The following is a 24,503-nucleotide window of genomic DNA, read 5'->3' on the forward strand; positions in this document are numbered from 1 at the left end:
TAAGAGCTCAGGACAAGGAAGAGATCTTGAAAGCAGCCAAGAAAAGCAACATTGTACTCTAGAGAAGAGAACAATTGGAATGGCCATGGATTTCTCATGAGAAACCGGAGTCCTGAAGGAAGCAGCTCAAGTGCTGAAGAAAGAACTGTCTGCCCAGAATGAAGGGGAAATTGAGACAATCTCAGGGGAAGGAAAGCCAATAAGAGAATCTGTCACCAACAGACATGTCCTAAAGAATGACTTGTGGAAGTTTCCTGAGCAGAAAGCAAACAGCAGGGATCCCTGGGTGGCACAGCGGTTTGGCGCCTGTCTTTGGCCCAGGGGGCGATCCTGGAGACCCCGGATCGAATCCCACGTCGGGCTCCCGGTGCATGGAGCCTGCTTCTCCCTCTGTCTGTGTCTCTGCCTCTCTCTCTCCCTCCCCTTGTGTGACTATCATAAATAAATTTTTTTAAAAATTTTTAAAAAAAGAAAGCAAACAGCAGAAGAAGGAACCTGGGACATCAGAAAGGAAGAAAAACACATGTCTGACAAAGACACAGAGAACCACCACTGGTTTCCCTTTTCCTCCTGAGATTCTGAGATTATGTTTGATGTGGTTCTAAATATTTTAGAGTAATATTAAAAACAATGCTCTCCTAAATGGGGAACAGTAAAGGGACATACAGAGAGGTAAGATATCCATGCTTCATTCCATTTAGCAGCGAGGGACTGGGCCTGCACTGTCTGAAACACTGCATCTAGGGCGTCGGTGCCCCATGCACATGTACCCGAGGGGTTCATTGGCCCCCGTCCACCAGCGGGACCGACTGCATTGCTGGGCCCACTTTCCGGTCCTGGCACAGGGCTATCCTTTCCGCCACTTCTTGCAACCAGATGGGAAGCCATATGCCTCTTGCTGAAAGTCCCCTGACAAGCATAAGATTGGAGTCACTTGAAACTGCCTGCTGCTCTGAAGGGCCGGACCTATCTGGGGAATGACTGGGGAACCAGGCGAAGGAGGCGTGGGCTCCCATCATCATCCCTACCTGAATGAGCGTCTATTAAGCCATCCCTACTAGCAGCTGCTGTGTGGCCTCATCGGAGCAGCCCTGGCACTGTGTGTTCGCGGGCCCCTCTGCCGAGGCCCAGCTAGGGGGCCAGGGGGCCGGGAGTGTCAGACCGAGCCCTCCCCGTGCAGGCACTGCCACCGTGGGCCCGCAATCTAAAGGAAGACCAAGAATGGGAGAATGAACAGGAGTCTGTCCCATCATCAGGAGGATGACAAATGGTATGGGGGGCATGGATGTCTTAAAGGGAGTCGAGAGTAATCACGAAGAGGGGGGTCCTGGAGCATGGGTAGCTAGAGGGCGCAGGGCTCCCTGCCATGGGAAAGAGGAAAGGCACAGGGTCCCCCAACCGCCAGCCGGTTTGTGTGTGAAACAAGACCATGGCCTTGCCATCGGACTGGTGATTTCCACACCCCCACTCTTCCCTGTGGGACCCGTTTTGAAAACTTTGGGATCTAGACAGCAAAGGGGACAGAGGGACAAACTGAATCTGAACTTTCAGAGGCAGGGGGAGAGAGGGCTAAATCTGGAAGCATCTAAATGAGATCGATGATAGATTCTAAAAACATGATTTCAGGGACAGGGAGATGAAAGGGGGTGCGGAGAGGAGAGACTCAGAGCTTGCGCCAGGGTGACCAGATCATCTATGCCGACGGTGTGATTAATGGTGAATGCCCGTCTTTGCCCTGGGGGCTGGAGCCAGTCACACAGACACTGAGTCTATGTGACTAACCCCAGTAAAAGCCTCGGCAAGCTTCCTCTGCTGGTGACACTCCACGCATGTTGTCACCCATGCTTGCTGAGAAGACAGTGTCTGTGTGACTCCCCCAGAAAGCCACGGGAGGCCCGTGGCTGGTTTCTCCCAGACTTCACCCCGGGTGCCTATTGCACTAGCCCCACCGTGGCCGTTGGAAGAAGCGTGCCCCGGGCACCCGCGCTCACCCCTGCACCTTCAAAGGTGCTGCTCCCTGGAGAGGAGCGCTCGGGCTGCAGGACGCTGGGCTCCTCACCCTACCTGAGCATGTCCGTGGAGGGCTGGCAGGGGCCGGGGGGACAGGATGGGGGGGCCCGACGCGGATGTCCTTCCGACCAGTGAGATCTCCGACAGCTGCCACCCGCTCTCCACAGAGAAACGGAGAGAAGGCGGCGAGCGGCCTCCACCAGCCCCGACTGCCCACTTCCCGCGCACCTTGCCGCCCGCCAGGCTCTGTGCACAGCGACGCTGGTGACACTTGCAGGCTGCGGAGCAGCACCTCTGCTCCCTGCGCCCTGGCTGCAAGCCCTTCGGCCTGGGAGCTAGGATGCAACCAGCCTCGGCCCTTTGTCACCTGAGGCCAGAGCCACTGCTCTGGAAGCACTTGAGTAACGTTCAATATTCGGTATTCAGCTGCTTTCTTCAAAACCACGTTTGTTGCCTTTACAAAACACGCACACACGTGCGTGCACACACCTCCACAGAAAGCCAGCTTCCCAGAGGTCCCCATGAACTGTCATCTCAGAACAGCAGCCACACGAGTCGGGAGGCCCGAGCGGGGCCGGGTGGCCGGGGGGCAGGGGCCGGGCTGGGAGGACAGGGCCCGAGATGCACGCCTGCAGGCCCAGCGGACCAGCCCTGGTCCAGGGGGCTGCGGGGACCAGGCGGCCGTCGCTCGGGGGCCATGGGCCAGCAGGTCCTGCACCCCGGGGGCGGCGGGCCGAGGGGCCAGGAGGTGGCCCGTCCCTGGAGCCTTCCGGACGCGCCGCCGCCCCTCCCGAGCCATCGCCAAGCCCGGGTCGGAGCCTTTGAAGACAGCGCTGGCTCCTTCGTGATTCACGGCCCTCCTGGCCCCCAGGGAGCAGAGCAGGGAAACAAAAACCAGTCATGGGAGTGAGAACATTCCAGGGCCCCGGCCCAGCTCCATCGCTGGACCAGCCCGGGAAGGGGGCCACGCGGCCCAGAGGGGCGGCCACCCCGGGACCCAGGAATTCCTTACTTCAAGGCCCGCCTGGGAAGCGCTGCTGGCAACTGGCGCGGGTGCTTCCCTTTGAGAGGAACCAGAACAGCCGAACACGGCCCCGGGGGACCGGCCCTGCGCGGCCAGGCAGTGTAAGTGGAAATTAGAACTCTCCAGCAAACGGTTAGGAGCGCACACGGGCGCCGGGCCGGGGGAGGCCGAGGGCCGCGAGGCTGCGGCAGGAGCCCCGGGGCTGAGGTCACCCGCCTCCCGGTGGGGGGGGGGGGAGAGCGAGCCTGTCAAGGCTGACGATCACCAGAACACGGCGAGGCGCTCAGACCCTGATCAAAGGGCGGCCTCTCCTGCTTTTGAATAATTCCAACCCGGCCTACGAACGCGAACGCGGAGTCCACTCGGGCCTCGGCCAGGGAGGCCAAAGGTGAGGCTAATTAAAGCAAGCTCTGGAATGTGCGGCGGGGTGGCCGCAGAGAGCCCCACCTCCGGAGCAGCACCTGGGGAGCCCGGGCCATTTGAAAGCTGATTCAGAGGAGAGAGTCCAGGATGCTCTCATTTACCTTGAACCTTAAACCATGCCCTTTCGCCCCCTGGGCCTTTGCACAGGCCGCCATTTGTCTGCCCTCCCCCATCCCTAATCTACAAGGTTGTTCTGGAAAAATCCCTTCCTCACGAGATCCCCAAACCCCAGGACACATCACCAAGGAGGCTGGAATCCCTCCCTTAGGGCTCAGATGACAGCCAGTGAGATACTTTTCCCAGTTTTTGTCTTGGGTCCCTGGGCTGAGGGTCCCAGGAAGGCAGAACCAGGTCATCCTATTCACCTGGCACCACGACCAGTGGCTGCCACTTAACTGGGGCTCGAAAAATGCTCATGGAATCGAGTCTGTTTCCAGGGGGGCTTAACACAACAGTGATGTATTCTCATAGTTCAGGAGGCCCAAGCCCAAGATCAAGGCATGGGGCTGAATCCCGTGCAGGCCTCCCTCCAGCCTGTGGGGGCTCCGGCAGCCCTCGGCAACGTCCGCCTCCCTCTTCACGGGGCCACCTTCTCTCTGGGTCTCCTCCAGGTCTCCATGTCCAAACCTCCCTCTCCTCTTTTAAGGATACTGGTCACTGGATTTAGGGCCACTCGGACTCCAGTATGATCTCATCTTAACCTGCTTACATCTGCAAAGACCCTATGTCCAATTAAGACCAACATCCACAGGTAGAGGGGTTAGGACAGGACACAGCTCACCCCACCGGAGCAGCCTGAAGAAGGTCAGTCCCAGCCCCAAAAGCAGTATCCTTGAGCATCCCATCTCCCTCAACTTTCCAAGGCCTACAGTGGTGAGCACTTCCTGTCCTTGGAAAAGCAAGAGCTTGAGACCAGGTGGCTCAGTGCTGCCCCATGAGGGAGCAGTCCCGTCTGCAAACCTGCAATTCCAAACATGGAAGCAAGTCCCCAGTCACTAATCATAACCGTATCCCAAACACATACACCACACCACAGCTGTGGGAATACATGTGTGGGATAGATGTGTGCGTGTGGTGTGTGTGTGTGTGTGATGTGAGGTATATATGTGAGGCTGTGTGTGTGTGTGTGTGTGTGAGATTGAAATATGTATGTGAGGTAGGTGTGAGGGAGTGTGGACAGCTGAAGGCCTGCTTCATTCTGCTTACCTTGAAAGGTTTCATGGACTGGATGCACTTCACTAGATAAAAAATGTTTTGGAGAAACCAGGGAAGTGTCCCCAATGGGGCAGGGAGGTGGGAGAAATGCCAGTTTTCAGTCTGTGGGCAGTAGTAAGCGGTGGTGGTATTAGTCAGCTCAGGCTGCTCTAACAAAGGACCACAGAGTGGGGGGCTTCATCCACAGAAATGTATTTGCTCATAGTCCTAGCGACCAGAAGTCCAATCCAGGGCCTTTAGGATTAGTTGGGTCTCCTCCTGGCTTGTCGACAGCCACCTTCTTGCTGTGTGCTCACAGGGCCTTTCTCCTGCGCCTCTTCCTCTTACAAGGACATCAGTGCTACTAGATCAGGGCGCCACCTGATGACCTCCTTTAGCCTCAGTGACCTCCTTAGAAGCACTATCTCCAACTACAGTCACATCGGGGTTTAGGGCTTCAACATATGGATTTTGAGGAACACGACTCAGTCCATAAGGAGATGTAACTTGAGGAAATAGATATTAGTGCCAACACTTCTCTTTGGAAGGACATCCAGCACCAAGCAGAAAGGACACCTGAGTGGTGCTGCAAGAATGTCGAACACGGCACATCCTCACCCGGGAACCTGAGGCATGAGGCAGGAAGTGTGAATGGCTTGAGGGGGCTCCAGGAACAGTCAGTGAGGCCACAGAAGTGTGGCCCCTGGATCTGCACCTGCCATAAACACTTGGAGCTTCCTGGCTCCCTGAAGGGGACCAGAGTGCTCATGTGAGAGATGTGGAGAGTGAGTGTCTGAGAGGAAAGTGGCACCCCAGTCAACCCTCACGGGATTCCCGGTGACCTTGGTACCATGTGCTGACGGGGCTGAGGGAGGGGTTCCCAGGAGACCACACACAGACTCACAGAGGCCCAGAGCAAAGGGGACTCCAGGTGACGTGTGGCAACTAGGGGACCTAACACCACCTGTCCTGAGATGATGACCTCATATTCGGCAAAGGCACCAGTGCAGCAAATGTGCGAGATGATCAGACGAGCATGGCTTCTATCACATCTCTTACCAGATATGAGCTGTCTACCCATTCTCTTGTGCTTCCTTCAAACACTCCCTGGAGGCCAGGTCCCTATCAGCCTCCCCAGATCCTCCAGACTATTCTTCATGCCACCATGGAATATGCAGAGCTCAGAGGACTCCCAGGAAGCCACCTGAGGGGGCTTACTTTCCCTCACAGATGTACAAAAACAATAAAGGGGGTCCTTCCCCTTTGCTGCCTTTCCCGAGAGGATAATCAGTGTGGCTCAGACCAGGCTCTGTGCCTCAGGGATGCCACATCCTTGCAGAGCCTCCACTTCCTCACCTGTGGGTTGGTACTTCTCTCAGGAAAGATGGATAAATGGCACTCTGCCCATGAAATCACTGTGCCAACCACCAACACCAGAAGGGAGAAAAGCTTATGATCTGCCCTTCAATGCCACCCTTCGCATTTGAAGAGGCAATCATGAAGCAGCCAACCAGCAGAGGGCACCCCACAGTCCCCGAACCTCAGTTCCACCGGGGCTGGTGTCTCCAGCTCTGCTTCTCAGCACCTCTGCTCAAAGGAGGTGGTGATGGCCACATTCACTGCACATGGAGCAGGTTTATTTGCTGCTGGGACTTCCCAGTCGCTTAGAGTGAAAATAATTGCATCCACATGGCATTTGTTTATAGAGAATTTCACTCATGTTTCACTGAGTACCTTCCTTTTAACTCAGTGACTGAACCACCACCCACCAGGTTCCCCTTCTTCGATTACTGCTGTTTCCTGTTCCCTGCACACAGTTTGGGTTCTCTTAAATGGTGTCAGGTACAGTGCAAGTGGGCCTCAGTGTTGAGTAAGGGTTCCAGATGACCCCACCACATATCAATGATAGAAACCCCCTCAACCACTTTAGTCCTATGAGCCTCAGCGTCCCCCACATGTGAAGTAGGGACAATAACTAGCTAACTATTTCATTGGACAATTAGGAAAATCAAATTTAAGAATCATCTGATAGAATGAAAACTGATGCTGAAACAAGGTGCCTGGAATTATTCCACCAATCTGCTCTAGCATGACAGAGTAGCTTGTATCAAACCAAACTCTGTGCCAGAAATAATAAGAAAAGCTGGATGAAACACAACAATCCCAGGGAAAAGAAAACTGACTGATGTGAGTCTGACACTGAGTGCTGCTCCCACCATCCAGGTACTTGGAAATTCCTAAGCAGCATGGATTTGAGAGGATTGGAAGCCAAGCAGAAAGTGGCTGTGAGTAGGAGAAGCAGATTCTCATCTATCTCATAGGTCTGAGAGGAAAAAAACAGCAACAACCACTGTGGTTCAAGGTACTTATTTAGCCAAAGCGTGAGGACCTTGAGAGACAAGAAGAATGCACAGAAGTGACCCCGACACTCTTCATCACTTATCTCTTCAAAGTGATTGCTTATGTGCCAACAGCAGCCCATGGGCTGACAGGCCATGGAGACAATAAAAGCCAAGAGTCTGAGAAGCCAAGCAGAGCTTCAGGCACTGTCACTAGGCTGTGGAGTAACTGGAGTTCAGGCTGCATCAAGGAGCATACCTGTGAAAAAAAAGATAATCCAGACATTGACTTGGCCTTATAGGACTTTAAACCACCTCAAATCAGTTCACTACCTGATTAAATTAAATCAGTCTGACCCTAATCTAACTGCCTAGCATAAGCAAAAGTGAAACCTCTCTAGAGGAAGATAACATCATCCAGAACTGCATCAATTTATGAGACAATGCCCAACATTCAATCAAAAATTACCAGACACAATGGACACAAGATCAAGAGAAAAAGTCACAAGAGAATAATGGCGTAGAAATAAATCAAATGTCCGTTAACAGTACAATAAACCAGGGCACCTGGGTGGCTCAGTGTTTGAGCATCTGCCCTTGGCTCAGGTCCTGATCCTAGGGTCCTGGGATCAAGTCCCGCATTGGGCTCCCCACAAGGAGCCTACTTCTCCCTCTGTCTCTGCCTCTCTCTCTCTCTCTCTCTCTCTCTCTCTCTCTCTCTCTCCCTCTCTCTGTGTGTGTGTTTCTCATGAATAAATAGATAAAAATCTTTTTAAAAAGTTTCTCCCACCTTAAAAAAAATGAGAATAAATGAATAAAATTTAGCATATTTGTATAGTGGATTTCTACATAACAATAAAAAACTACTGCTACACAAAACATGGATGAATTAAGACATAATGTTGAGTAAACAACACAGATATAACAGAATATATACTAAAGAATTCATTTATAGACAATTCAAAAACAGACAAAACTAATCCATGGTGATAGAGGTTAAAAAAAAAGGTTATCTCTGAGGAAATATCATATGTGACAGACATAAGGGAGACTCTGGGATGCTAGGAACATAAAATATCCTGATACAGTTGATTATTTGATATGAATATAAGCAAAGATGATATAGAGATTGAGATAGACAAAGATGTGCGTGTGTGTGCATGTGTATGTAACAATTTATTAGGCTAAACACAGGATTTGTGCACTTTATCATATATAAGTAATACCTCATTGAAGATTTTATTTATTTGACAGAGAGAGAGTGCACAAGCAGGGGGAGCAGTGGCAGGCAGAGGGAGAGAGCTGAGCAGAGAGCCCAACGAGGGGCTTGTTCCCAGGGCCCCGGGATCATGACCTGAGCCAAAGGCAGCTACCTAACCAACTGAGCCACCCAGGTGCCCCTAAATTATACCTCATTGATAAAAGAGGGAAATAATATTTAAAAAATAAAACTCCATATATTACTTTAAAAGCAGATTATACACCAGTGGAGAGAGAAATAAAGAAATGGAAGATAAGTCAGTAGAAAATGAAATACAGAAAGAAAACTACAGATGAAAATACAGAAAATCATTTTAAGAGAAATTTGGGACAAGGAACATTTGACATGTGAACAAAGAAAAAAATTACATGGTAGGTAGATTTGAGCCCAAATATATCGCAATTTTAATAAATGTAATTTTGTTAAATACAGCAATTAAAAGATAAACTATCAGATTGGATAAAAATACAAAGTTCAATTAAATGAAGCTTGACACTTACAAGATATACATCTTAAATATAAGGATACAGAGAATGGGAAAGTAAAAGGAGCATTCAAAAAGATCTACTATGCAAACACTAACCAAAGGAAAGCCAGTGAAGTTTACTAATATCAAATTAAACTCAAAAGCAAGAAGCATAAAGAGGAATCTTTCATAAAAGGGTCAAGAAGTATTGACAATTCCAAATTTGTATGCACCTAATAATATATGCTTAAAATATATAAAGCAAATTGGGGTCCCTGGGTGGCTCAGTCAGTTAAGCATCTGACTCTTGGTTTCAGCTCAAGTTATGATCTCAGGGTTATGAGATCCAGCCCCAAGTTGGGCCCCATGCTCAGCAGGGAGTTTGCTTCTTTCTCTCTCCCTTGGCCCCTCTCTCTTTCTAAAAATAAATAAATAAATCTTTAAATATACATAGCAAATAATTACAAAAATAGAAGGTAGATTAATCCACAATCAAAATGAAATTCTTTAACAACTATCCAAAATGCATAAAATAAGCAATTATCTCAATAAATATATAGAAGACTTGAGCAACATATTGAAATCTCGACAATTTTAAATAAACACACTGCATTCTCTGTTTTCTGATTATATTGGAATTAACCTACAACTGTGAAGAAAATTTAAAACTGCTTTTAAATAACCTGTGAGTTTAAAAAATAATGTAAATCAGTGAATTTGAAGTAAATGAAAATGAAAGTAGAACATACCAAAACTTAAGAGATTGGGGCACCTGGGTGGCTCAGTCAGTTAAGTGTCTGCCTTCAGCTAGGTCATGATCTCCGGGTTCTGGGATCAAGCCCTGTGTCTGGCCCCTATTCAGCAGGGAGTCTGCTTCTTTGTCTCTCTCTCTCCCTCTACCCCTTCTCTTTGCTTGTGTTCTCTCTCTCTCTCTCTCTCTCTCTCTGTCTCTGTCTCTCTCTCTCATATAAATAAATAAAATCTTCAAAAAGAAAAACTTTAACAGATTAAAGTCAAAGGGATGCTCAGAGGGAAACTGTATCGGTTTAAATGCACATAAATGAGGGGGGGAAAGGCTAAAAATCAATCACCAAAGTCTCCATTTCAAGAAATTTAAAAATAACAACAAATTCAACCAAAAGAAGGAAGAAACAAAGTGAAAAGGCTTATCCAGAAGAGACTTGTGAATGTAGCTGTCTAATGAAGGGAACCCCCAGTGAGATTGACATGTGAGCTGCCAACACTGTAGTTGGAATCACATCAGCAAAGACAGTGCCAGCTTAGACTGAAAGGGATAGAAGCAGAACCAAATTAAAGGAACTGATTTGGGGCAGCCCGGGTGGCTCAGCGGTTTAGCGCTGCCTTCAGCCCAGGGCCTGATCCTGGAGACCCTGGATCGAGTCCCATGCCGGGCTCCCTGTACGGAGCCTGCTTCTCTCTCTGCCTCTCTCTCTCTCTCTCTCTCTCTCTCTCTCTCTCTCTGTGTGTGTGTGTGTGTGTGTCTCATGAATAAATAAATAAAATCTTAAAAAAAGAAAAAGGAACTGATTTGATCCCCAAATTCCACTGACAGAAATAAGGCTCTGAAAACTGCCCCAATGCAAAAATGCACCATCTTTCACAGAAAAAGGAAGGAAGACTCAGAGGATAGAGCCAAGAAGCCAAAGGACAGAGCCAAGCACTCTGAAGAATCATTTCTGGGCCCTGAGACCTAATCAAGGAGCTTCCACCATTTGCCCAGCGCGATGACAGAATTGCTCTGGATCAGTGACTCCTTTGGGCCTCCCAGGTCCCCCTCTTTAGAGAGGAATATCGAAGTGGCTATGCAGCGCCTGTCCCCCTGCTGTGTGTTAGATGTAGGGAGCCGATAGCTTAGATCTGAAGATGGAGAGGGACAACACTTGACGATCGTACTTACAGACCTTTGAAGAGCCTCCTTTGAGGGCAGCACACTTGGAGGAGTCTGAACCACGCACAGGAAGGAAAGGATCTGGTGGACACAGCTGGGAGGAAATGAGGGGTTGAGAAGAGTTGGGTGAAGTTTTGTGGAAGAGAATTGAGCCTCCAGTCAAGGGTCTGGGACGTTTACTCTCACTTTCAATGAAAAGCCACATGGCGGTCAGTGTAGACACAGGCAAAGGTAAAAAATGGGGCCAGATCTCAACCCTGAACTCAAAATTATACATCCAACGTTACCTGTTCTACATTTTTCACTAAGGTGTCTCAAAGATACCTCAAACTGAACATTTCCAAGTCCAAACCTGATCTAGTAGCTTCCATACCAGTGAATGAAAGATTCCATCCAGTTGCATGAAGTAGAAATCGAGCCACAGTCCTCCCTCCTCCTTACCACATCGGGTGATCAGTCACCAAGACCAGAAGACCCGACTCCCTAAGCAATTATCTAATTATCTAACATCAGCCCACTCTTCTCCAGTCCCCTCCCGCCGTGCCAACCACCGCCAATCCAAGCTGCAGAATCCACACGGGCCTCAGGAAATAGCCAAGTCGTTGCCTCCCCTCCGCCTAGACGTCAAGGCTGGCTCTTGTGGCCAGTACAACTCTTGTCAAAATTCAAGTCCCATTGTGACTTTCCCTAAAACCATTAGGTGACTTCCAGAGGCTCATGGGATGAGGGTGAGCACCCTGGCCCAGTGGACACTCCATAGTCTCCACCTGCTGGTCTCCACAGTTCCCTTGCTCCTCTCTCCCTCCTGCCTCCTCTCAGCCCCTGGGGTTAGTGGGCACCCTTCCACCATGGGGCTCTGCACAAGATCCCCCCCTCTTCCCCCACCCTCAAACCTGCCCCTTCTCCTAGTAAACTCTCCGATTTTGGCTAGGTGTGGCTTCCCCTTGGGAGTCCTCCCCACCCACCCCCCACTTTAATACGTGCCCCATTAAACAGTACTTCCTTCCTCAGCATCCCCTGCTTGGGTTCATCTGACCCTTGAAATAACCCTAAGCAGTGGAGGACGTTCTCGGTCTCCCCTTAAACATGAAGAGACACGGGCCCAGCGGAGTGAAGAGACATGGCCAAGGTCACAGAGCTGGGGACACTGAAGGAATGGGAGGCTCAGTTCGCATCTGATTAACGGAAAGGAGGGGGGAAAACACTATCGGGAAAGTACATCTCGCTTAGAAAATTATGATACTCAGAACAAGCAGAGAAGTAAAATGCTGTGACCAGGGGTTCCGTACTTAAACCCCTCTCCTCCCGCACGTTCTTTCTCTCTTCTCCCTCGCTTTTTTCCTCTCTCCCTGCATTCAGTAGCTAACCTGTCTCTCTTTAAATAATTCCCAAGGAAGTAGCCTGAACAGTCTTTCCCACAGATTTGAAAATTCCCTGCAATAAAAATGTCAAGGGTGAAATAAGACAATGCATTTTCTCAGCCCTACATCAGGCCAAGTTACACAATAAAGGACCAACACATGAACAATAAAACTCAGGATGAGGGCCACCTTTCACTCGCTGGAGCCCCAGCTGAGGTCTGTACTGAATGGTGTGGGCGGTGCGGCTAAAGTTGCCCTTCTCCGAGGCTCTTGCACATGGGGGGCAACCCACTCAGCCCCTCCCCTGCAGGGCAGATAGGAACCCCGGGGAGGCTCCGATCCACTCCCACAAGGGGGATTGCTGACAAACTGCCCTTTCTTGCTAGAAGTAAGTTTGCATCGTGCTGCTCAGAGCGCCTCCACCCTGAAAGCCCTGAGGGCCCAAAGTCCCTGGGGCTCTGGCAGCTGTCCCTTCCCTAGCTCTGCACGGGGCCCAAGCATCTGCTGAACTGAATGCAGGACTGTGAGCACTCGTACCGCAACTGGACCAGTTCCGCCAGGCTGACAGCACAGGCGCACTGGAAGCTCGGGGGTGCTGAGGCAATTCTTGCTCCAATGGAGACGATGCGTCCAGACGTGTCACACCCAGGACAGGGAAGTGACCAGGGCCTTTCTCATCACTGTCTCTTTCATTAGACAGCCAGTTCATGCTGCCCACTGATGGCCTTTTTTTTTTTTTTAACTTTTTCAAACTTTCTTATTTAGGTGAAAGGACTCGAAGATTCCTCTCCCCAGAGCACCTGAAAATCCTTCTCTGTCCAAATACCAATTTGCACCTTGTTGTTCTATTAGTTACCAGCACATTCTGTCCTGGACTCGTATGATATTAGAAGACAGTGCAGGGTCCCTGAGTGGCCTGGAACACCTGGCACCAGCCCTGGGTCTGTGGAAATGCCTCAGGAACACAGTCCCTTCCCTGGGCCTGTCCAGGACAAGGTCAGGACCCAGCCCAGAGAATGAGCTGTGAGCCCTCCCCAGAGTCCCTGTCCCCAAAATCACCCACAAAAGGCCAGTGTCAGAACTGGATGACTTATAAAGTTGATTTAGATTTTAAGGGTTTGGGGATGAGGGGGGGAATGTTTATTATTTCTAGAGTCAAGAACAGGCATTGATGATGACCTTATGATGTGCTGATGGCCAAGGTGTCATTCTGTTCCCCTGTTCATTACGCTGGATTCAAACTCCCACATAAATTCCCTGTGCTTAATCACTAGGTAAATCCAATTTCTGCACTCTTCTGAGGCTTCCTTAATTTTGATTTTGCCACCACAGACAAGGATGGGGAACGCCAAAGATGCTTAGTTACTCACCAGAGACTGTCAGTTCCTCCTCTTGATTTAATAAGGAAAATAGGACCCAGGCATAGATACCTTGCCCAAGGCTAGAGACCCAGGTGACATTGGACCCAGAGCCTCCAAACCCTCCTAGTAGCCCTCTGCCCACAGGAAGACTCACATTAGAGCAGGTGCACTTGTCTCCTTCGGCAGGAAGACCCTGTAGGACTCAAACACTATAACCAGCCCCCAGGGGCCTTCTGCTTGCCCATCCTGGCTCTGTGAACCTATTGCTTTTGGTTTTCATCCTGTTTTCTATAAAGATTAAGATAATGCTTGAAATCTAAGGTCCTTCTAAGTATCAATGACAAGGTAGGCCTGGGTTTAGGGCCTCCCCTGAGATGGCTGATATGCTAAGATATAAACTTAGTCCAAAGGAGATCAGCACATGTGCATACACACACACACACACACACACACACACACACACACACACACCATGGTGGTGTCAGAGGAAGCCTGGTAGGGAGTCAGGACTTTACCCCAGTGTTAATGAGGTGACCACCCTGCCACCCCACACCCCTAAGGCTTCTGAGAAGGTATCCTCTCCATCCTCTAGAGTGTCACCAGAGGCCAAGAAGGGGACCTAGACTTCCATCCATCTGACAGTAACAAGGCCCACACCCCATTCCCTCAGTGACGAGGGAACCTCAGAAGTTGCCTGCGAAGACAGATTTAAATAAAATCCCAAATACCCAAAATGTTCAAGATACAACCAAAAATCACTATTATACCAAGAAACAGAAAAACCTCAACTTATAGGAGGAAAAAACAGTCAAGCAAGATGACATATGTGCTGGAATTATCTGACAAGGCTTTTGAAGCAGCCATCATACTTTATGCTTCAGTAAGGAACTATGAACTCACTTGAAATAAATGGAAAAAAAAACAAAACAGAAGCCTCAACAAAGAAACAGAAGATATGAACAAAGTAATGGATATTTTATAACTGAAAAATACCATAACCAAAGCTTTTTAAAAACTCACCGGGTGGCTCCACAGCAGAACAGGAAAGGGGAGAACTGGTGAACTGGAAGAGAGAACAGTAGAAATCTCCAACCTGAACATCAGAGGAAACAAGCAACAAAAATTAACAGTCTCAGGGACATGTGGGATGGTAATGAAAGATGCAACATTCATGTCATCCAAGTCCTGGGAAGAGGGAGGGACGCGCACACACACACACATACACGCCTACAGATTCAAGAAGCTAAGCAAACACCACAAAGGATGAACCCAAAAATCTACATCAAGACACATCATGAGACTTCTCAAAGCTAAGGACAAAGAAAACACCTTGAAAGCAGCAAGACAGAAACACCTTGTTTTTTTTAGTTTATTTATTTAAGCAATCTCCACACTCAACATGGGTGCAAACTCATGACACCAAGATCAAGAGTTGCACACCCTACTAAGTGAGCCAGCCAGGTGCCCCCAGAAACGTCTTACCTATAGGAGAAAAACGATTGAAATGACATGATTTGTCACCAAAAACCATGGAGATCAGAATGAAGTGGCACCTTATCTGGCAAGCACTGAAAGAAAAGAACCATCTTCAAATCTTTCAATATCTTCAAAACTTAATGGGGGGGGGGCTACCCAGACATCCTCACATGAAGGACAACTCAGAGAGTCTGTCACCAGCAGACCAGGTGTGAAGAATGGCTAAAGGAAGCTCTTGAAGTAGAAAGGAAATGAGAAACAAAGGCTCTTAGAACATCAGGAAGGAAAATATAATGACAGAAAAAGTAAAAAAAAAGAAAAAAAATATATACACACACACACACACAGGTAAATACAATAAACTGGGCTTTATGGAAATATTTTGCTAAACATTCATATTTTTCAGACATTTATAACAGCATCACCAGATGCATAGATGGTAGGCACCTAGGAAGTCACTGATGCTTTTCAGATGTATTTTAAAGCTAATTTGGAAGAGTTTCATTCAGATTTCACAAATACAAAACAAGGTCTGATTACTTTGTTTGCTCTTCAAAATATTCACCATCCTTATGCATAAGACAGATTTCCCACTGGCAGAATTACATATTCATAAAATCTTTATTTTTATTCCCAAGCTTATTCCAAATAGAATTGCCCAATTTAGCAGATAAAAATCCAGGGTGTCCAGTTAAATGTTAATATTATATGCGAAATAGCGATACTAAAAAAAATTATTTGGGGTTTACCTGAAATTCAAGTTTAACTGGGCTTCCTGTACTCAGTCTGGCAACCCTATAGGATTTCAACCGTCGGAGGCTATGGAATGGGTGCTCTCCTGAGTAGAAATCCTTCTAGAACCTTACCCTCTCTCACAGCAAGAAGCAAGGGACCTGTCATCTCAGCACCATCAGTCTTGGACGATAAGAAAGGTTCTTGTTCAGAAATGTCCCATTTCCATACATCAGGAAGTCCTGGGTTCTTTAAAGCTTTAATTAATCAGGGTAAGGATTATCTGGTCCTAGGGACCTTCGAGAAGAAATGAAAGTCTTTAAGTTACTGTCAGGCAAACACTGGGCGGGGGGGGGGGGTTGTCTATAAGGCGGACCCCCTGAGCACATCCCCCCAAGCAGCTCCATCTACAAGCATTCACTGAGCACCGGAGCACCGGGTCCAACCCCCCACAGTGTGAGGACCACAACCCTGCCCTCACAGCCCTACAACAAATGCTTGGGGTGGGGAGAGCACAGGCTTCGGGGAGCACCGGGGACAACACTCAGCGGGGAGGGAAGGGAAGGCTTCCCGGCAGAAGGGGGTGGGAGTAGCTCCCAGGGGATTCCCAGCACAGCTTGTGGGGAGGAGCAGGGCATGGAGGGGAGGGGAAGTGACTCCCCCCAGAAGTGGGGGGAGGTCTGGTGGGGCCACTGAGGAGCTGGAGGTGTCTACAGGGCAGGAGGGGGTGGAGCTGCCCTCGGGGGAGCTCCTCCTCGCTGGGCGCAGAAGGTGGCAGGCCGCAGGACAGACAGGAGGCAGGACAGGAGCTAGGATGCTGTGCCCGCCCTGCAGGAGCACCCAGAGGTGGACACGGGGAGGCCGGGAGGGCGAGGGGCTGCAGAGGGTGATGTAAGGGACCCAGAGCCCGCCCACCTGCCCCGAGGCCTGCAGGGCAGCCGCTTCCCTGCCCGATGCCCTCTGAGCCCCCGCACCTGCCCGGCGTAAGGCGGCGGTCGCCTTGTCTCCCGACGGCCGTGAGCCTGGGGGCAGGACTGAGCTGGACCTGGCAATGCTCAAGGTCTGTCCCCAAGTCGCCCAACCCTGCCGCTCCTGCGCGGTGATGTAGTTGTAGCGCATGCACCTGCGTCAGGTAGGGCTTGCCAGCCTCGGAACTCCCGCTGCGCCAGGCCCTGGAACCCCCACGGCACAGGGGCTCGTGGCCTTCTGCAGCAGCAGGCGAGCCCCTGCGGGGTCTCATAGCCACGCGTCCTCCAAGCCCCTTCCCGGGCCCCAGACACGCGGACTCACACCTGGGGAGAGGAGCCTGGGGGAGCCTCTGGTCCTCAGCAAGGCATCCTCTGCAGGCCATTTCAGGCCATACGATGAGCTCGTTTTCGTCAGAACACACCTTTCATTCGTTCATCCATTCATTCATTCCTTCCCTCAGCAGCTTTAGGAAGCACCTCCCATCGGCCATGCCCGGGATCTCCGCAAAGGAAACAGGAAGCTCCTTCCAGTCGAAGGACACCGGTTTCCCTAGGAAGTACCAGCCCCCACTCTAACCTACTCCCCAAGAAAACAGCCTCGTCTGGGGCCTGACAGTCACTGTGAAGCTGGAGCAGGGGCGTGGGGTGCGGCTCAGGCTGGGGGCCCCGGGCCCACCCTGTGGGTGGAGTGACTGCGGCCAGCCGCCCCTCCTCACCTCCCCGAGCCTCAGCATCCGTGCTGAGAGTCAGCCTGAACGGGACCCCACTGGCCACCCAAGGCCTCCTCTGGAACCAGGAGGGTCAGAGCCAGCGTCCGTCCCCACATCCACGGCCACGCACTGAACCCTTTCACTGAAGCCGGTTGCATCATGAGTCAGGCACAAACAGACCCGCAGATCTATTTCTCGGCTCTGTGTGCCGGCCTACTGGTCTTACTGGTCCATGCGTCTGTCCCTGTACATAACACCACTCTCCACCTGTACCACGGCCATAGGCTAAGTCCTCAAGTCAAGTGGAGCAAGACTCCCAGCATCTGTTTCTCCAGAGCCAGTTGGCTAGCTTCATCCCTTTACATTACTTATAATTACTAGGATTGCCTTCCAAATTCAAAAAGGAAACCAGTAAACATTTTCATTGGAATTTCATTAAGTCTCGAGGTAGAGAAATTTGACATTTTTATATAGTCTCTTTGGATCTTGATGTTTCTCAAAGATACCTTGCCCGCCTTCTGCCGTGCACAGTCCTGGGTACTTGCTTTTCATGCCACTGTAAGCTGCACCTTTTTAAATCTTTAATTTCTAATTTCCTGGTTTTGATGTAGAGGATGAGAAGACTTGATTTGGGGGGGGGGGCAGGGGAGAAAGGGTAGAGGGAGAGAGACAATCTCAAGCAGGCTCCACACTAAGCATGGAGCCCAATGTGGGGCTCGATCTCACGACCCTGAGATCACGACCTGAACCAAAATCAAGAGTCAAACACAACTGACTAAGCCACCAGGTGTCCCACACTGATTTTTATCAGTGACTTTGTAGACTTTCTTGCTTATTCTAATAATCTATCTGTATATACTTTAGGATTTTATATATAGAGATTAATCTATATATATAGTCAAATAACAAGTTTTGTTTTCACCGTTCTGATTTTTACACCACCTATTTATTTTTGTTAATTGCCAAGTGCCCCCAACTCAAAACCAAAGCTTTAAATAAATGTCTCACCGTTAGCATGCTTGCTGTAGGTTTTTTTTTACAAGTAACCTGTGTCAGAACAAAGATAACTGCTTCCATTCCCAGTTATCAAGGGTTTTTTTTTTTAAACATCTTTTTCTGCATCCACTGAGATGATCACATAACTTTTATCCCTTAATCTGGAAATACAGTAAAATATATAATTTGCTCTATAACATAAACATTATTAAGGAAAAGCCAAAACACACACTCACCTCAGAATGTGTACTAGCTCAAAAAAGTTAGAAGTTTGCCACCTAACAGCCCGAGACAGAGGTTTTTCTTTTCTTTTTTTTTTTTTTAAGATGTTATTTATTTATCTATCTGAGAACGAGCAAGTGAGAGCATAAGAGCAGGGGGCTCAATCCCAGGACCCCGGGCTCATGAGCTGAGCCGCAGGCAGATGCTTAGCCCACTGAGCCAGCCAGGCGCCCCGAGATGAAGGTTTCTGAGCGGCAAGAAGCTCTTCTTCACGCGCCAGCTCTGCCGCCTTGTATTCCCCTGGCCCCACGGCAGAGCCTGTGGTCACCCACATGCACCCACATGCCCAAGGGGTCCGGAACCTCGAGGAACAGCAGCCGGGGACGGCGCTCCCCCAGGGAAGGGCAGGCCTGGGCTTGGCCGTGGGTCCCTGTAACAGCCCCATCCCATGAAAGGGGAGCACGGCCCGGTGTGCAGCCCCCTGCTGCTGCGATGAGCCCCGCGGTCTTAACGCGCCGTGTTTTATGTATCACTAAAGCAAGTTTCCTGGGTTTTCTTCAGGATTTCCCATCTATGCCTAAGTGCGATGGGCCAGTGTTTCTTTTCTCTGGCCACATAGGTTGGTCTTTGTCCATCAAGGTACCCTAACTTGGTAAAACGAGTTGGTTGCACCGGCGTAAAGGGCTTGCCTCTCAGCAGTACTGGCGCTTTCCACGGCCCGGCCAGAGGATGCGGCCCTGGCTCTGTTGGGAGAGGGAGCAGGAGGGTCGGGGAGCAGCAGGTTTGCCTCCCTGGTTCCCGCCTGCTTTCCCTCCTCCCTGTTCCCCAGACCCTCGGTGGGCTGCTGCACACCTAGTGACACGGCGGATTCCCGGTGGGGGGGAGGGCTCCCCAGCAGCTCCCCAGCAGCTCCGCAGCAAGGGCAGCCGTGCCCCAGCAGGCTTCTCAGCAAGTCTGACGGCACCTCCCTTCCAGGAGAATCGTGCAGACACCCCACACTGTTGGGGGTTTGGGACCTGGGGGTGGGCAGTGGCAGGGTTCTCCCTTCTGCTGGCTCATAGTTCTTCCCCACTCTTGCCCCGACAAACACGGCCCGCCTCCAGTCCGGATCAGCCCATCAAATTCCTCTGCCATCTGCTGAGCTGAAACGGCACCATCTCCAACAGGGTCTCAATCTCCACACCCTTAGGGAGGGATTGCTTCCTCCCAGATTTGTTCCTTCCTCGGTACTGTCCCTCGGAGCATTCCTTAGAATCTTCTTTCATCTCCACATAGTAGTTAAATCCCTGGAAATAGCTGATATTCTTTATATCCAACCTGCTTTGTTCAGATTCTGGATGGTTCCTCTCTGCCGGACTGGCCCCTGACTGGTACCACACGGTACCAGGAGTAATCACAAGGGATAGGCTTGCACAGGTGGGATTTGGGAAGTGACTCGTACTCCTCACCTGACACCTGTCGTACTCAACAGCCTCCTGATGAGCCCGTTACCAGTGGGAAATGGGAAGCCAGTAATCCATGCCGTGCACTGGCCTAAGAATTAATGGAGCTGTCACCTCGGGCTGATTGTGATCCTGAGCGAAGCAAGTGCCTTGGAGCCCCGGCAGCTGCTGAGCTCGTCTTCTTATGGTGCTAATGATGCCACAGAAACCCCGATGTGGGACGGAGCCTCTCCAGTGCACCAGAGTGCTTACAGGAAAATGAGTAGTCATGGTGAGAACCGGAGATCTTCAGGGACCGCTCTCAGGAAGCCCGTTGTCGTAGTCACAGGGCTATTGCTAAAAGTCACACGGAAACATTAACTGCATTTGTTGAGAACAACAGTTGGATTCACAGCCTCACCTTTCTCAAGGGAAAGCCCGGGCATTGACCGGAAAGGATCGTGAAACTCAGGGTGGAGACATGCGGTCGGACCCAGATATAACTGACCATCTTAAACCTTGAGTCACTCTGCGCCCGTGAGCTTGGCCCGTGGTGCCTTAGAAGATTAATCTTCCTTTGCTTGAAAGTCCTGTGATGACCGTGCCAAGGGTAGGTGGGTGCCTTGATAGGGGGACACTCGTTCACAATACCCTCTGTTGCCACCAGACCCATACCTAGGGTCACACTGCAGGGTGCGTCAGAGGGACGGGTACACGCCGTGCCCTCGGCAGAACAGCTTGCACACCTAGGAAACCAGGAGGGCTCTGCTAATACCTATCTGTAGAAATATGGAGAACATATGTGGATTCTAAGGGTGTTAGAGCAAAGTGGATGGAATATAACACCAGGTCAGACCAAATTTACTGATGATGATAAAGTTACTAGAGAATCCAGGTTTCAGGTACCCACTTGGGCAGCGGGAGGTGGCTCTAACAGCATATGGGATTGCTTGATGGAAACCTAAACTCAAAAATGGCCTCCATTTAACAAGGTGAGGGGAACGTCGGGCTCGATTTATCATGTGCGACCTGCACCTTTATCTCCTAACTACACATTTTCACTAAGGCACAAAGAAATACATTAGTGAGAGGAGCACGCTCATCCTTGGAAGACTCTGGTTACTCCCCATGGCAGGTAGCTGTAGTGGTGGGGATGAGACGGGCGGATGGGCTGCCCTCACTGGGGATGCTGGATCTGGAGGAGCAGAGGACCCGACCAGGTGGCAGGACCCAACCGCCACAGGCAGGGACACGAAGGACAGCACGTAGGTACCGGTAATCAAAATACCATGGCCCAGGGGATCCCTGGGTGGCTCAGAGGTTTAGCGCCTGCCTTTGGCCCAGGGCATGATCCTGGAGTCCCAGGATCGAGTCCCACGTCGGGCTCCCTGCGTGGAGCCTGCTTCTCCCTCTGCCTGTGTCTCTGCCTCTCTCTCTCTATGTCTATCATGAATAGACAAATAAAATCTTAAAAAAAAAAAAAACAAAAACATGGCCCACAGGGGCCTGAGACAGTGGTCAATGGAACACGGTGCCCCTAGAAATATGCTAATACTGATGATGAAACTGGGTGGGAAAACTTTAGATCTTGTAGCCCCGAACCGGCCTTGGGTCACAACCGCAGTGGTGCCTGCCTAGACGGCCAGTCCCTAGACGGTAGCTCAACTCACAGGCCCAGACCCCTTGACCGGAGGGGCGCCTGGGTCCCAGGCAGAACGCTGCAGCACTCCCTGAACCCTCCTTCAAGCCCTCCCGAACGCATTCTCCATTGCTCGGCTGTGATGCTGGAACCTTTCTTCCTTGCCAGCTGGCGAGCTAGGCTTGTCAGCAGAGGGCACGAGAGGGGGCACTGGGTGGAGGAAAGTACTTGCTTCTTACCCCCTGGCCTTTGGCTGGGATGTGGGACAGCAGGGGAGCTCCCACCTCCAGCAAGTTGCAGCAGCACCCAGCAGGCGGCTGCGCCTCGGTCGCAGGGAGTCCAGCGCGCTCCAGCTAGCTTCCCAGCAAGTTCAACCTCACCCCTCCCTGCAAGCAGCTGCCCAGCAGATTTCCTTGGCACTCCGGCAGGTGGGCAACTCAGGGGACTTCTCTGCCCTAGAGAAGGGCCCAGCCACTACAGAACCAGTACAGGTTTCCCCTGCTTTCCAAAAGTAGTGCATTCCTGGGGCAGCAGGGTGGCTCAGGGGGTTAAGTGTCTATCTTCGGCTCGGGTCTTGGTCCCGGAGTCCTGGGATCCTGGGATGGAGTCCCCCATCCGGCCCCCAGCTCAGCAGGGAGTCTGCATCTCCCTTTCCCTCTGCCCCTCCCCCCCCCCCCCCCGTTGTGCTCTCTTGCATAAATAAATAAAACCTTTAAACACACACACACAAAAGTAGAGCGCTCCCATGGAACCTTTGGTAAACCGAAATGGCATAAAGAGAAGAAGCAATTACCAGTAATTTATATGGAAAACTTTTGAGGGTTCCCAGACCCAAAAAAATCACCTTTCTTAGGCTTTTCTGATTACCTTAGGACACATCTTGCTAACAGATGCACGAAATAAATTGAGACAAAACACAGACGTCCACAGACACAGTTCAGAGCTCTGGTGGCTTGACGCTGAGATGCCGAGTATGGTTCTTGGGGAAGGAGCGCGCAGGGCCACTCTCTGCTGAGGGTACGCACCCCTCCGTAACGGCTCACTGCAAAATGAACGCTGAACACTGTATTTTCACTGTTCACCTTTTTACATAAAAGTGAAAATCCGCTTCAGATTTCTCTGTTAGCAATAATGGGTAGTAATGCAGGTCTCTAGTAACAGCAAAGGGGTGTGATGCAAACTTTCAAAAAGTGGAGGACACCTGTGTTTACCGACTGTGAGCATAGCTAGCGGGAAGATACAGGTCTGAGGATCCGGAGAATTTCTGCGCACTGTCATCTTGCAAAGCTACATTTGTGAATACAAGGGGCACATGCCCCCTAACTTTGCCACAGTCTCCCCCACCCCCTACTACTACACCAGGGTTTCTGCACGAATCATGGCTCCTCCAGAGCCCCTGCAGGTCTTATAGGTCATGGTACCTGCCTACGAGGTTCTGGACTTCAGGGGGCGCGGCTCCTAGGGAGGTCCCGGGAAGAAAGCTCGCAAGTGAGGGACACCCCTGGGCACAACAGACCCGACTTGCACAGCCTGGAGATACGCTGGCGGGGGCTGGAGGAGGGGGCCAGGCTCGAAGCCTTCAATTATTCCCTGAAGGTCTTGGACAGCAAATCCCACCAAGCCAAAAGTGGACTGCGAGTTCTTCCCCTCATCACTCTCCCCCCACCACCCGTTGCCTCAATTCCGCTCTCATCTCTGACCCCAATTCTGCTCTCAACCCACCCCGCACAGTAAGCAGAAACCACCAGATAAAGGTGGCTTGAGCAAGAAGGCGTCTATTTCCAGACCTAGCAGGATAAGGGGGGGTGGGGGGAGGAGGCAGTTCCTCTGAAGCCAGACTTGGCAGCTGGACAAGTCCAACAAGAGTCATAGGAGGCCAACAATACCTCGGAGAAAAGGTCAACCGGCCCCACTGAGCCCCCAGACGCCCCCAGCTGAGGTCCTCCTAGCCAAGAGCTGCATCACCCACAGGTGACCGGTCAAGAGAACGAAGGCCTCCAGCGGGCCCAGGCTGCTGGGAGTCCCTCCCGGCTGGCAGGTGGGCGAGAGGGCCCCGCACGGGCACGGGCCCCCGACAGGTAACTCTGCAGGGCGCTGGGCTGGGCAGGGAGTGCAGCCGAGCTCCTAGGCGCGGCCACACACCTGGCCCTGGGACACATGCCCCGGGGGCGTGTTGGCTCCGGCTAACCTCGTCCTCACAGGGGCTGTTCTCAGAGCTTCTCCGGTGCGTGTCCTGTGGGGGCTCAACAAGGAGCACACGCTCCCTGCACACTCCCTGCACACTCGAGGCCTTTCTCCAGGGAGATGCCGGCCCGGGTGAGGCCCTGGCCTGGAGGTTTTCTCACCCTGGCTGTGCTGGGAAGGCCCGGCTACGGCGAGGTGGCCGGTGCGGGCGCGGAAGCCTCGGCCGCCACCAGGCCTTCCCGCAGCGGGGCTGTGCTCGGGGCTGTGCTCGGGGCTGTGCTCGGGGCTGTGCTCGGGGCTGGGAGGCGGGTGCGCCTGCTGCGTCCTCAGGCCGCACACCTGGGGGGCTCTCGTGCTCTCTCTCGGTGCTCGTGCTCGGCACACAGATCCGGGGCTCGGGCAGGGTTTCCCACACCTGCTGCACTCCTAACACCCTTCTAGACCGAACAAGGCTCCCACACGACTCGCATCCAGCAGCCCCGAGCCCGGCCCCTCCCCCAGAGCATCCTTCCCACCCTGGCCGCCTCTCCACCCGTTCTCCCGTGTGGACTCCCAGGGCGGGGTGGGTGGGGTGGGGGGTGGGGGGCGGGGTGGGGGGGCTGCACAGGGACCTGCTGGAGGGGGCTGGGCTCAGCCGGGGGGGGGGGGCAGGGGGTGAGGGTTAGGGTGTGTCAGCTGGACGGGGAGGGGGGCGCTCAGCCCGGGAGGGGGCTGCTCGGCGGGGGAGGGTGTCGGCCGGACGGGGGTGCTCAGCCCGGGGAGGCCTCCCAGCCGGACGACCTCTCAGCGCACGGCCGTGCCCGGGGG

The 24,503-nt window shown here is 51.6% G+C and overlaps 1 long non-coding RNA gene across 2 annotated transcripts; it reads right to left on the bottom strand.

Moving 5' to 3' along the window:
• Positions 1 to 7,012: 7,012 nt before the first annotated feature.
• Positions 7,013 to 23,069, bottom strand: LOC129493656 (uncharacterized). 2 transcript variants are annotated; one of them, XR_008661183.1, is made up of 4 exons: positions 22,380 to 23,069; positions 14,369 to 14,441; positions 10,640 to 10,720; positions 7,013 to 7,249 (listed from the first exon to the last, which is right to left on the bottom strand). It is a non-coding gene; the product is annotated as an uncharacterized LOC129493656 (long non-coding RNA). The 2 variants fall into 2 exon arrangements; XR_008661182.1 differs by having other exon boundaries at positions 10,636 to 10,720.
• Between the last annotated feature and the right edge of the window lie 1,434 nt (positions 23,070 to 24,503).

The sequence above is a fragment of the Nyctereutes procyonoides genome, unplaced genomic scaffold (genome assembly GCF_905146905.1).
Source record: "Nyctereutes procyonoides isolate TBG_1078 unplaced genomic scaffold, NYPRO_anot_genome, whole genome shotgun sequence".
Classification (NCBI taxonomy): Eukaryota; Metazoa; Chordata; class Mammalia; order Carnivora; family Canidae; genus Nyctereutes; species Nyctereutes procyonoides.